We start from the raw sequence: 11519 nt of genomic DNA, 5'->3' as shown, positions 1-11519 counted from the left end.
TCAGAGTATGGACTTTAGTTGGACCAGACTGGGATGCTTTCTTGATATATAATTATCTCTTGATATAAAGCTCTTTCATATATATATATATATATATATATATATATATATATATATATATATATATATATATGCGTGCCACTGAATTTGTTTCTCTCATCAACCCAGCCTAACACAGGAGGCTACCTCAGCTAGTTAGTGGGAGCTAGTTACACAAAGGTAAGAGATGTGGGAATGGAAAGGAGGGGCGGGATATGAGTAATCTCCAGTCAGGGACTTAGAGCCTGGCATGGCAAGAGAATGAGGAAAGAGAGAAAAGATGCTACAGGGCTTCTGGGCCTTTGGATTGAGCTACTGGGTAGCTGCTTATGGCTTGAACTGAACAAGGGACTATTTGGGGGTGGAGGGAGGGGGACAGGGAGTGGTAAGAGAGTAAATCCAATTTAGGAGACTTGGAGGAGAAAGTAGCATCTGGCTGTGTGATGTCATTTGTGAGAGGGAAAGCACGCCCTTTGACAAAAGCATCTTCCCAAACCCCTATCATCACGCTTCAGATTCCTGCATTACTCATTTCTCTGGCTTGCTTTTTCCAGAATTCTATTTTTAAAATGCTCCCGGAGTTATTGGACAATTTTGCTACTGTGATAATAGATAGCATTGTGGTTATGTTTTCAAAAACACAAGACAAACAAAATTTATTGCTGCAACTACATTGCCCAGTTGTTGCCAGGCCCCATCCCATAGTGACCTTGTGCAAAACAGTCAACACTTCCTGGTCCTGCACCAGCATCCCAAGTGTTCCCATGCAACCATTGTTGCAGTCACGGTGCCCAGCCATCTCCCTGAGGGCCTTTGTTTCCCTTTCTGCACCTCCACTTTACCAAACACGAAGTCCTTCTCCAGGACTAGTCTCTCCTGACAACATGTCCAAAGTATGTAAGATGAAATCTTGCCACCCTTGCTTCTACAGCTGTACTTCTTTCAATGTGCACCAGTTTATCCGTTTAGCAGTACGTGGTACTTTCATGATTCTCCAGCATCACAATTTATGTATGTATGTATGTATTTATCTATCTATCTATCTATTTAGTAGTTAGTTCAAGGATCGTTTGTTGACCTTTAGGAGTGTTTTCCAGTCCAGTCTGTTGGGGCACCACGCCCTGGCCCCAAAATCCACTTTCAGCATTCCCTGGGGACCTTGCCACTCCATTCCCTTGCTATTCCGCTGCACTCCCCCAGTGCTCTGCCTCTGTGTGGTGGGATCAGGTCGGGTGCAATTCCCACACTGTGTCTCCGGTGCTGTCCCCTGCAGGACCATGGGTCAGTGAGGGATGTCATATCTCATAGTGGGGCTGGCCATGTGGTCCTCTCTGTGGACTCGCTGCTCTAATTGGGGTCATCGTCCTCAGGGCCTGGTGGGCCAGGACCAGCATCACAACTTAAATGCATCAATTCTTCTGTGGTCTTCTGTATTCACTGTCCAATTTGCACATGCGTAGGATGCAATGGAGAATACCACAGTTTGGGCCAGGCACACCTTAGTCCTCAAAGTAACATCCTTGCTTTCCAATACTCTAAAGAGGTCCCCAAGTACTAATGGGAAAATGAAACAATATCAAGGGTGGTATAAATATCATTCAGCAAAAGAAAACTGAAGGCTACGTGTGAGGGGATGGTGAAAACAACACTGTAAAAGGTCTTTGCTAAAAACTGGGCAAGAGTACATCTTCACCATTCCTTTTATATTTGTATTCCTCTCCATAATTGGAAACTTCCCATAAGAGTTAAACAGACTCTCAAAAGTTACTCCAATATAATTTATGGGTGAGAGTCTTATTGATCATCCCACTGAGGCATAATGATCTTCCATTAAAAATTGTCTTTGATTAGTCCCGGTACTCATTTTTGAAAGACCTGTTGAGAGAGCGCTCTTGGGTCAATGTAGGCTAATTCCATATCACAGTAGCTGAATTATTTTCATGAACAGAGCTGATCCTTTCACAGCTGGAAGTGCTATTGACACAAAGGAGGGGGTTCATTGTCAGGGAAAATTTGCAATAAGCCCTGAGAATATCAGTCACAGGTTTGCCAGAATAAGACATCTCTGAATATAGCATAAAGGGTATTAATTGTGGCAAGACCATGCTTGTCTGTCTACCAACAGTTCAACCATCTTGGTACAGCTGTCTTCCAATTCCTCAGACACCATGTATCGTAAGTCCTCAGGTGTCAAGTGTGTCTGAGATGGAGTCCAGTTCACTCACTGGAGTTTCTGCATCGGAGCTCACTGATGAAGCCTTTGGAGCGTGCCATGTGCCTTGTAGATACAGGAACAGGCGTGGGGCTCACACTAAATCCTCGCTCCAACTTATGAACAATTAGTTCTTACATCATGGCTCTGCTTGATACACACCCTCAGGAAGGGAACACAGAAGATACGGGTGCTACGCTGCTCCGGGCTGCGGACTAGATACTCTGGCGAGAGCCAGATTCAACCCAATTCAACCAATGCATATGTCATCAGAAAGAAATAAAGAAATATGCCTTTAAGGCACACAGAGGGGTGGGGGAAGAAAAAATATGGAAATGGGGCAACAGGGCACCAATCCACCCAAGGGGAGAGTATTATTTATTTCTCCACAGGAAAGGGAGAGAGACAGTAGACCTCATTCAGGTATGCCCCGCCTGGAGGGCAACATTCCTGTAGGGAGCAGCTCTTTCACAGAGAGGACTGCAGGGCCAGCTCCAGCTGGAGACATGATGTCTCCATCCTAGAGGACAGCACAGAAAATACAGTTGGGAGAGCTTAGGGGACTGACAGACCCACGTGGGGCAAACCAAGAGGGGAGTGCAACAGGCCAGCAATGGGAGCAAATCCACCAAGTCCCTGAGGAATCTAAACTGCAGCCTCCTGACTTGGAGCCACGGAGGGTGGTGGTGGTGGTGGTGGTGGTGGTGGTGGTGGTGGCAGCACTGAGCACCTCATCGGAACTGGTGGGGGGATATTCTCAAGGGGCCACACTGGAAGCCTAAAGGTGTAACAGGGTGGGGGATGGGGCACTTAACCGCTCCATCCTTGACTGCAGGAAGTGCAATTCGGTCTGAGGACTAAAAGGGTATCAGTGCTGTGGGTAAGCAAGTTCTGGGATATGGATCCCTGAAAGAAGAGGGAATAGACTGATGGACTAAATCAGGGCTTATTCAGTATTTAACAGAAGGATACTCATGTACTCTGGGTGAGGACAACAGTTAGACTTGGAACTACTTGTATGGTCTCTTTTATCTCTTTGTGCCTATGATATAAGATAGGCAGGATAAGCAATCCCAAGAAGACAGCAACAGGACCAACGGTTGGGGGTGATGGGGTGGAGGGCAGCCATGAGCCAAAAACGACAGGAACAGAAGAATAGCAAGGGATCTAGAATTGACGATGAGGAGAGAGTAGCATTCCTGGTCATGTTTGATCAATTGAAATGTATCTGAAAGGAATTACTGAGACTTGAACAATGGGTAAATGTGATAGTGGGGCAGCAGGACACAAAAAAGAAAATGAGGAAAGAACAAGAAAGTAAAATTATACATACAGGTATAAATGTAGATATGTGTAATATCTACATTAATAGATATATAAAGATAGGTATATTTGTGTGTGCGTATAGATGTGTGTATGTGTGTGTGTGTATATATATATATATGAAGCAGAAGCAGATGGACTTTGGGTCTCTACTTAAATCTTACCTCAGTACAAGAACAGTTTACTCTAATAATGTGGCAATGTATGATATTCACATTCTTAACAGGATTGCTGAAGAAAAAATGGGTGCATAAGCAAATGTGGTGAAGAAAGCTGATGGTGCCCAGCTATTAAAAGATATAGCATCTGGGGTCTTAAAGGCTTGAAGGTAAACAAGTGGTAATCTAGCAAGGAAGCAACAAGCCCACATGGAAGAAGCACACCAGTCTGTGTGATCATTAGAAGTCATCAGAAGAGATATCAGAAGTGTGTTAGTCTGGGTAGACTAGAGAAGCAAATCCATAGACACACATATGTGTATAAGAAAGAGTTTTATGAACAAGAGTAGTTGAATATTGAGAAAACATCCAGTCCAATCCAAATCAAGTCCATAGGTCTGATATTAGCCCATATATCCGATACCAATCTACAAAGTCCTCTTAAGACTCACAAAGCACATGCAATGACACTGAATGCAGGAAGATCTCAGGCCAGTGGGTGCAAAACTTTGTGGATCCAGTGGTGGTAGAAGCATCTCAGCACTAGCAGGGGTCTCCATGTGGCTCCTCCAGTTCCCAGGGCATGGGCTCTATCAGTGTAGCACTATGTATGTGTCTTATCAGTAGAGCGTCTCTCAGGGAGTGAGCAGAGAGAGAGAGAGAGGTGTCTCCCACCTCTAAGGAGGAAAATACTGGAGTTCCCAGAATTCTCAGAAGAAGGCCATGGCCTCACATTGGCGATGACCCAATTGACAGACTAGATTCCATTCCTTCACTCTTAATCCTCTCAAGCCCCAAATTGACACCAGATTATGTAACTATCACAAGAAGTTAAAAAAACAGCAATCAAATTGATGTGAAGGATCATGGATGTAGTGGAGACCCAAAACCCACCTGTAAGATAATTGGACTGTCCCTCACACAAAGGCCACATGACTATCCTCTAGTTCTTTAATATATCCTCCCCTTACTATTTATTATGGTCATAGTTTTACCTCATTAATCTTGTAAGACCTGGATATACTCATTTGTACAATTAAGATGGTTTGATGCATGAAATTCAAGATAGATAGACCCTTCAGAAATAGTAATAGGAGTAATGATTCCCAGAGGTAAGGAAAGAGAAGGGGGAAAGGGGGGAGAAGAGGTACTGAGAGCAATGGTGACTCTATAACCCTACTCGAGAGGAATGAATAACAGAATGGTAGATGAATGGATACATTGGATGGTATAAGATACAGCAAAAATAAATAAATAACAACAAGGGTTCTGAGGGGGAGGAGGGAGGAGATAAAGGGGACCTGATATCAAAGAGTTCAAAAGGAAAGAAAATGCTTTGAAACATGGTGGCAGCAATTGTACAACCATGCTTGATCTAATTGAACTATGATTGTCATATCTTTATTATCAAGGGTTCATTGGGCATGAGAGGGAGAAAATGAACTGATACCAGTGGCTCAGGTAAAAAGCAAATGTTTGCAACATATGTACAAATGTGTTTGAAACAATGGATGTATGGATGGATTGTGATAAGAACTGTATGAGCCCCCAATGAAATGATTTTTTAAAAAAGAGCTCCCAATAAAAGGTAAAAAGAGAAAAAGATATAGGTGCAATAGCAAAATGTGGTGAAGAAATTAGATGATGCCTGGCTATCAGAAAAAAGAGCACCTGGGGTAAGGTTTGTTTCCAAACAAGCTGCCATGTAAGTGAGATGTCAACTAAGTCCACATGGAAGAAGCACACCAACACCAGTGACTGAAGGATTGTAAATCATATAATCCCAAGTCAAAGGCGGGAATAATATCAGAGCCTAAATTGTGAGAATTCAGTTTGAGAAGGCTGTGGATTGACAGCGGGAGCCCGAGACACATTTGTGGGAACTTCATAGGAAATAAGCCTTCAGTGATTCCCTCTAACCAGAATAGAGGGAAGGGAGGAACGTGGTTACAAACAGAGTGCACTGGAGCGATGCGTCCAGAGGAGCCAAAGGATAAACCTGACTTGAATGGTTAAAGCCTTTCACACGAACCCTCCTCGGATGCACGGTAGGCCTGATGCGATTTTCAACATTTCCTGTATTTTTTGTTTGTTCATATTGGGGTTTATCTCAGATGTGTTATGTCATTGGGGAGTTACCCTCTTGAATTTAAGTTATAGTGTGTTTTTCAGTACATGAAACTCAGGGTTGATGAGCCAATCTATAGGGACAGCAGGCAGAATAAGGGTGTCTGGTGGGGGGGTGATGGGGCAGCAGGGAGGGGGTAGGATAGAGGCAGCTGATGTCAAGGAGTCCAGGAAGGAAAAGAATGGTCTGAAATTGGTCGTGGAGGCAATGACATAACCCTGCCTGATGTGATTAAACTACAGAACGATATTCTATCTGTATTAACTCCCAATAAAATGGTTCTTGGGGAAAAAAAGTTACCCAATTGAAAAGTGCTCCTGTGAGGACATCTTATCCAGTTGCCCTTGACACCTGTGAAAAAATAACCACAGAATGTGTCTTGAAATTTTGATGGGTTTTTCTATTTTTAGAACGTTCAGCAGAAAAGAGGAACTGGCCCTGTGAAGAAATCATCTGTGTGATGCTGTATGGTAAAGGGAGAAGCGCCGAGGATCGGGGCAGTGAGTTCCTCCTACAAACTCTGCACAGAAGGGGAGGGAGCCCAAAAACCATCCACCAGCCTGGTCCCATAGTCCTGTAGCTCAGCCTGCATCGGAGGCTTTGTGTGTCAGTTGATCTCCAGACTCTGTCTTGGGATGCACGCCATAGATGAAGAAACATGAGTAGTGAGTGCATTGTTGGGATGTGGGGAGACAGACCAAGGTTTGCCTGGCTCACCCTGGCACGTTGCATGGTCTCCAGACTGGCACACTGGGGTTGCCCTTATGTCGGCTCATCATTCAGAGACTTTGCCACCAAGGTTATAGGATCCTGCATATTTAGAAAAGTAACGAAGACTTCCAGAAGAAAAAGAAATGGGAGTGGGGAGGCGTAAGACCAAGTAGGGGGTGGTCGTCTGCCCAGGCAAGTGCTGGTTATAGGGCAGGGCTTTGCCCAAATAAGAAGGCAAGACACAGCCTTCGCTGAGAGAAATGACGTCCTCTTATACCAAATTGACAACGGCATGAAATTGTCACCTTATACTTCGTGGGAAATGTATTGTTTCCTTCCAGGATCAAATATGTGCTTATGTAAGTGACTTTAATAAGAACAGAGCTGTGCTACCGCCAAGAGGCTCTGAAGAAGAGGAATGCAAAATGGAATATTCCTAAGCTGTTGGATACGTCTACATGACAGATGTCTTTCCAAGTGTACTGCATCTTTTAGGTAGAAATCTTTCCTCTGCCCTGGTTGGTTTGTATACAGCACACTAACAGGATGGAGCGAGCGAGCCGTTGTGCACCAGTTGCTTTGTCTTTGCGGTGGAAACAATGCACAGGTGCGTGCACATTAAAGGGCTTCTGTACCACCTTCAACTCACCCCGTGCACTCCGTCTTACTCAAGGAGAAATGAACAAGCCACTGTGCCCCTGGGAAATTGTAATACCTCTCCACATCAGCCATAAATCAAGTGGACAAAAATGAATAAAGATATCAGTGATCCGAATGACACAATTAACAAGCTTGACCTTAGCTTGCCCCAGTGAATTTAAATCATATGTGCATATTCATCTTAAACGCGCACAAAACAATTCTAGGAATGGACTACATAGAGCGCCAAACACTCATTCATTTTGCTTTAACTCGTTGATCTGTAAATCTCTGACTTGTGCAGTATTCCGTGCGAATGATACGTTTTAATAAGATGGTTTGTTTTTAAACAATCTAAAGTAAGCCAAATAAAATAAAAACCAACCACCTGAAAATTCTCAAACCGACTCAGTTCATTTCAAAGTGCTGGATCATAGAGGCCAAGTTTTCTGCTTCCGTGATTGTTAGGCTGCCTGCTCATCGGTTCTGACTCACAGCCACTCAGCGACCGCAGAACGCACCGCCTGGTCCTGTCGGGCCTCTCCATCATTGCTGTTGGAGCCCATCGTGGAGGCCGCTGTGCCCATTCGCCTCGTTGAAGTCTTTCTCTTTTTGTGACTGCCCCTCCACCTCACCAAGCAAGTCTGTTTCCCCCCGGGAATTGATCTCTCTTGCTAACATGTCCAAAGTGCATGAGACAAAAACCTGACTCTCCTCACCTAAAGAACATTCTGGCTACAGTTCCTCCAACACAGATTTGGTCACGCTCTGGAAGTCCTTGCTGTCGGCTCCGTAATTCACGGTTTGATTTCTTTACTGCTGCTTTCATGGGCTGGATCCAAACAATCAGCAGTCCTTGGCAACTCCCAGCTTTCCTCCATTTCTCCTAATGTTGCTTCTTGGGCCAGTGGTGGGGGTGGGGGCTTTCTTTGGCTTGAAGAGTAGTCCATCCAGAAGCCTGTCGTCTTTCACCTTCCTCCGTCAATGTCTCATCGCCTTCACTGCCAGCAAGCAAGATCGTGTCGTTTGTTTATCACAGCTTGTTAATAAGGCTTCTGCCAATCCCGATAATTGCATTCATTCTGTAGAGTGCAGTTTCTTGTATGACTTGCTCGGGATACAGACTGAATACACAGAATAAGAGAATCGAATCCTGGTGCACACTTTTTCTGAACTTAGACCGCTCGGTTGTTCTGCGTCTCGATCATCTATCTGTACAGGTGTTGCACGTGCACCACGAGGTGTTCTGGAATTGCCGTTCTTCACGATGCTATTCATAGTTTGTGATGGCCTGCACAGACAAATGCCTTTGCAGTCAGAAAAATCCAGGCAAATGCCTTCCAGGTATTGTCTTCTTTCAGCCAAGATCCATACGACATCAACAGTGAGATCTCTCCTTGCACGTCCTCTTCTGAACCCTGCTTGAATTTCTGGACGTTTCCTGTTGGTGATGCTGTTGCAACTACTTTAGAATTAGCTTCACAAGTGATGGCTTGCATGTGGTATTATTGATTGCATTTGATGATTTTTGCATTGTGTTAGATCACCTTTCTTTGTCATGAGCACAAATCCAGATTTCTTCCAATTTGCAATCCATTTTCAGCACTGCATCCATCGGTTGAAATATTTCAATTGATCGATTCTTGGAGTCCTGTTTTTATGCCATGTCTTCAGGGCAGCTTGGACTTTTACCTTCAGTACCATTGGTTCGTGATAATTGCTTCCTTCTGAAATATTTCAACATTAACAACTCTGTAGATTCCTTCCATCTTCTTTAAATGCTTCCAGCATTGTTCAATTTTTTTGTCCCACAGAGTCCTTCAGTATTGCAACTTGAGACTTGAGTGTTAAAAAAACAAACAGTTTCATTAGTACACAATCCACATATCATACAATTCAATAGTTTGATCATATCAAGAAGAATTGTGCAAACATTGACACAATCAATTCCAGAACATCTTCCTTCTTGCACTCACTACTATTGGTTCCCCATTTCTTCTCTTACTCCCCAGACAGGCCCCCCAGGAACGATTAATCCAATTATTGTCTCCATAGATCCACCCACTCCAGATCTCATATACAGAAATACACACAAAAAAAACAAAAACCTAAAAACAATAACAAAGAAAACCTGAGAAAACCCTCGATCTAGAAGAAAGTAGAAAATACCCAAAGCTAGAACAAAATGGAGACCAAACACCAAGTGCTAAACTTTAGACCAAATATATCTGCAACAATCCACCTCCCAATGCACTGTATGTGACAGCAAGGTCATTCACATCCCTGGTACATGAGGGGATTCACAAAAGGCTCAATCCAAGTGTATTTCTTCTTCACTTAAAAAAGAAGATTAAGTTTTAAATGGATCAAAGGGGAGGTCAAGTTTACATTTTAACCTAACTATACCATAATCAACTTTACAATGCTCTCCGTCTGCTAGCAAGGTTACTCACATCTTAATCTACGCGTGGTCCCTGAAAACAGAGGCACAGTCAATTCCAGAACATCTTCCTTCTTTCCTGCGCTTTTATTAGCTCCCCATTTCTCCCCAAACATACCCCAAGGGACCATTAATCCAACCAGAGCTATATGAATGAATTTTGGGTTTCCACTGTCATCCATAACCTTCTGCAAACCAGGTGTTCACAATTTAAACTCTTGTACTCTCCTTTGGATTTTATTATTTACAATCCTTGTGTAACACAGGCTTCTTCTATGTGGACTTAGTTGATGCCTCATTTATTTATTTAGATCATTTTATTGGGGCTCATACAATTCTTATCACAATCCATACATACATCCATTGTGTCAAGCACATATATACATTTGTTGCCATCATCATTCTCAAAATATTTGCCTTCTACTTGAGCCCTTATTATCGGCTGCTCACTTTCCCCCTCCCTAGTTGATGCCTCATTTAGATGGCTGCTTGCTTTGAGACAAGGCTTTAAAACCCCAGACGCTAATCTTTCTGATAACCAGGAACCATCTAGTGTCTTCACCACACTTTGCTATTGCACCAATATCTTCAGTGATCTTTTCATGGAGGCAGCATCAAGCAGGGTCATGTCATAAGAACTAATTGTTCTAAGATCCGAGCTAGAATTTAATACAAGCCCCAAATTAAGTACACAGCCCCATATATCTATGTCTTTTAGATGCCTCTGGTTCACCCTAAAGACATCATTGTCATTGTAAATTACAGAACATTACCAATCATCTCTGTGGCATAGGTAATTCTATTGATAGTGTCATTGATTTAGACAAAGACATAGAAGTTAAAACCCAGTTGAGAAAAGGAAATAGTACAACTATAGGTCTGCTATGAACCCCAATACATGAATTGTCGACTTGTGCAGATTAAACTCTTAAGTGACTGGACAAAATTTACGCAAGTAATGGGGGCTGGTGATAGGGCAAAACTTTCAGTAATATTCATCTGCAGTGGGAGAACCACACCTACCAGATTATTGCATGCCATAAGAAAACAAGGAGGGCATTAAAATAGTAAAATATGGTGTCCTTGGCCCACTATTCGTTGGGAACCCCAAGTCCAGAAATCTAAACCAAAGCCCAGTGGCCGCCACTTCTGTACCCTCGGGTTAGCAGCCGTCTGCTTCTTCTCCCACTGGGGCTTTCAGTCTGAAGTCCAAGGGCTACAGGGCAGTTTGAGGCCAAGCCCAGTTCACTGAGTGGCGTATCCACATCAAGTCCTGGTGGGGAGGCTTGAAGCTTTTCTTAGTTCTTTAAGCATGAGAAATGTTGAGTGTATTCTTCCCTTTGGTTTTCTAATTCCAAAACAGAAGAAATGACAGTTTTTCTAACCACCATGCAATTAAATTAGATGGAAAAGGATAGTCAAAGCTTCCTTTGGAAAGTGAAAAATATAAAGGGGCTTCAAAGAGTGTATGGAAAAATGCAATTAAAGAACAAAGAAAATTTTCCATGAACTTTCTAAAGTCCTCTCCAAACCAAACTTAAACTCACTGCCATAGAATCAATTCTGACTCATAGGGTTTCTAAGACAACATGGGAGCCAACAGTCTCATCTTTCCCCTGAGAAGTGGCTGGTGAGTTTGAACTGCCAGTCTTGCTATTAGAAGCCCAGTGCTTATTCTACAGTGCCCTCCAGGCTTCTTCAGCTATCTCTAAACATCCCAGAGGAGCTCTAGTGGTGAACAGAGACCTGCTCAGCTGCTAACCAAAGGGTTGGTTGTTTGAGCTCACCAGGTGCTCTGTGAAAGAAAGATCCAGTGCTTTTTTTTAATGCTAAGATTACAGCACGCCCCCCAACCCCACCCCAAAACCC

This window comes from Tenrec ecaudatus, chromosome 8 (assembly GCF_050624435.1).
Source record: "Tenrec ecaudatus isolate mTenEca1 chromosome 8, mTenEca1.hap1, whole genome shotgun sequence".
Classification (NCBI taxonomy): domain Eukaryota; kingdom Metazoa; phylum Chordata; class Mammalia; order Afrosoricida; family Tenrecidae; genus Tenrec; species Tenrec ecaudatus.
This window is presented reverse-complemented; position numbering follows the sequence as displayed.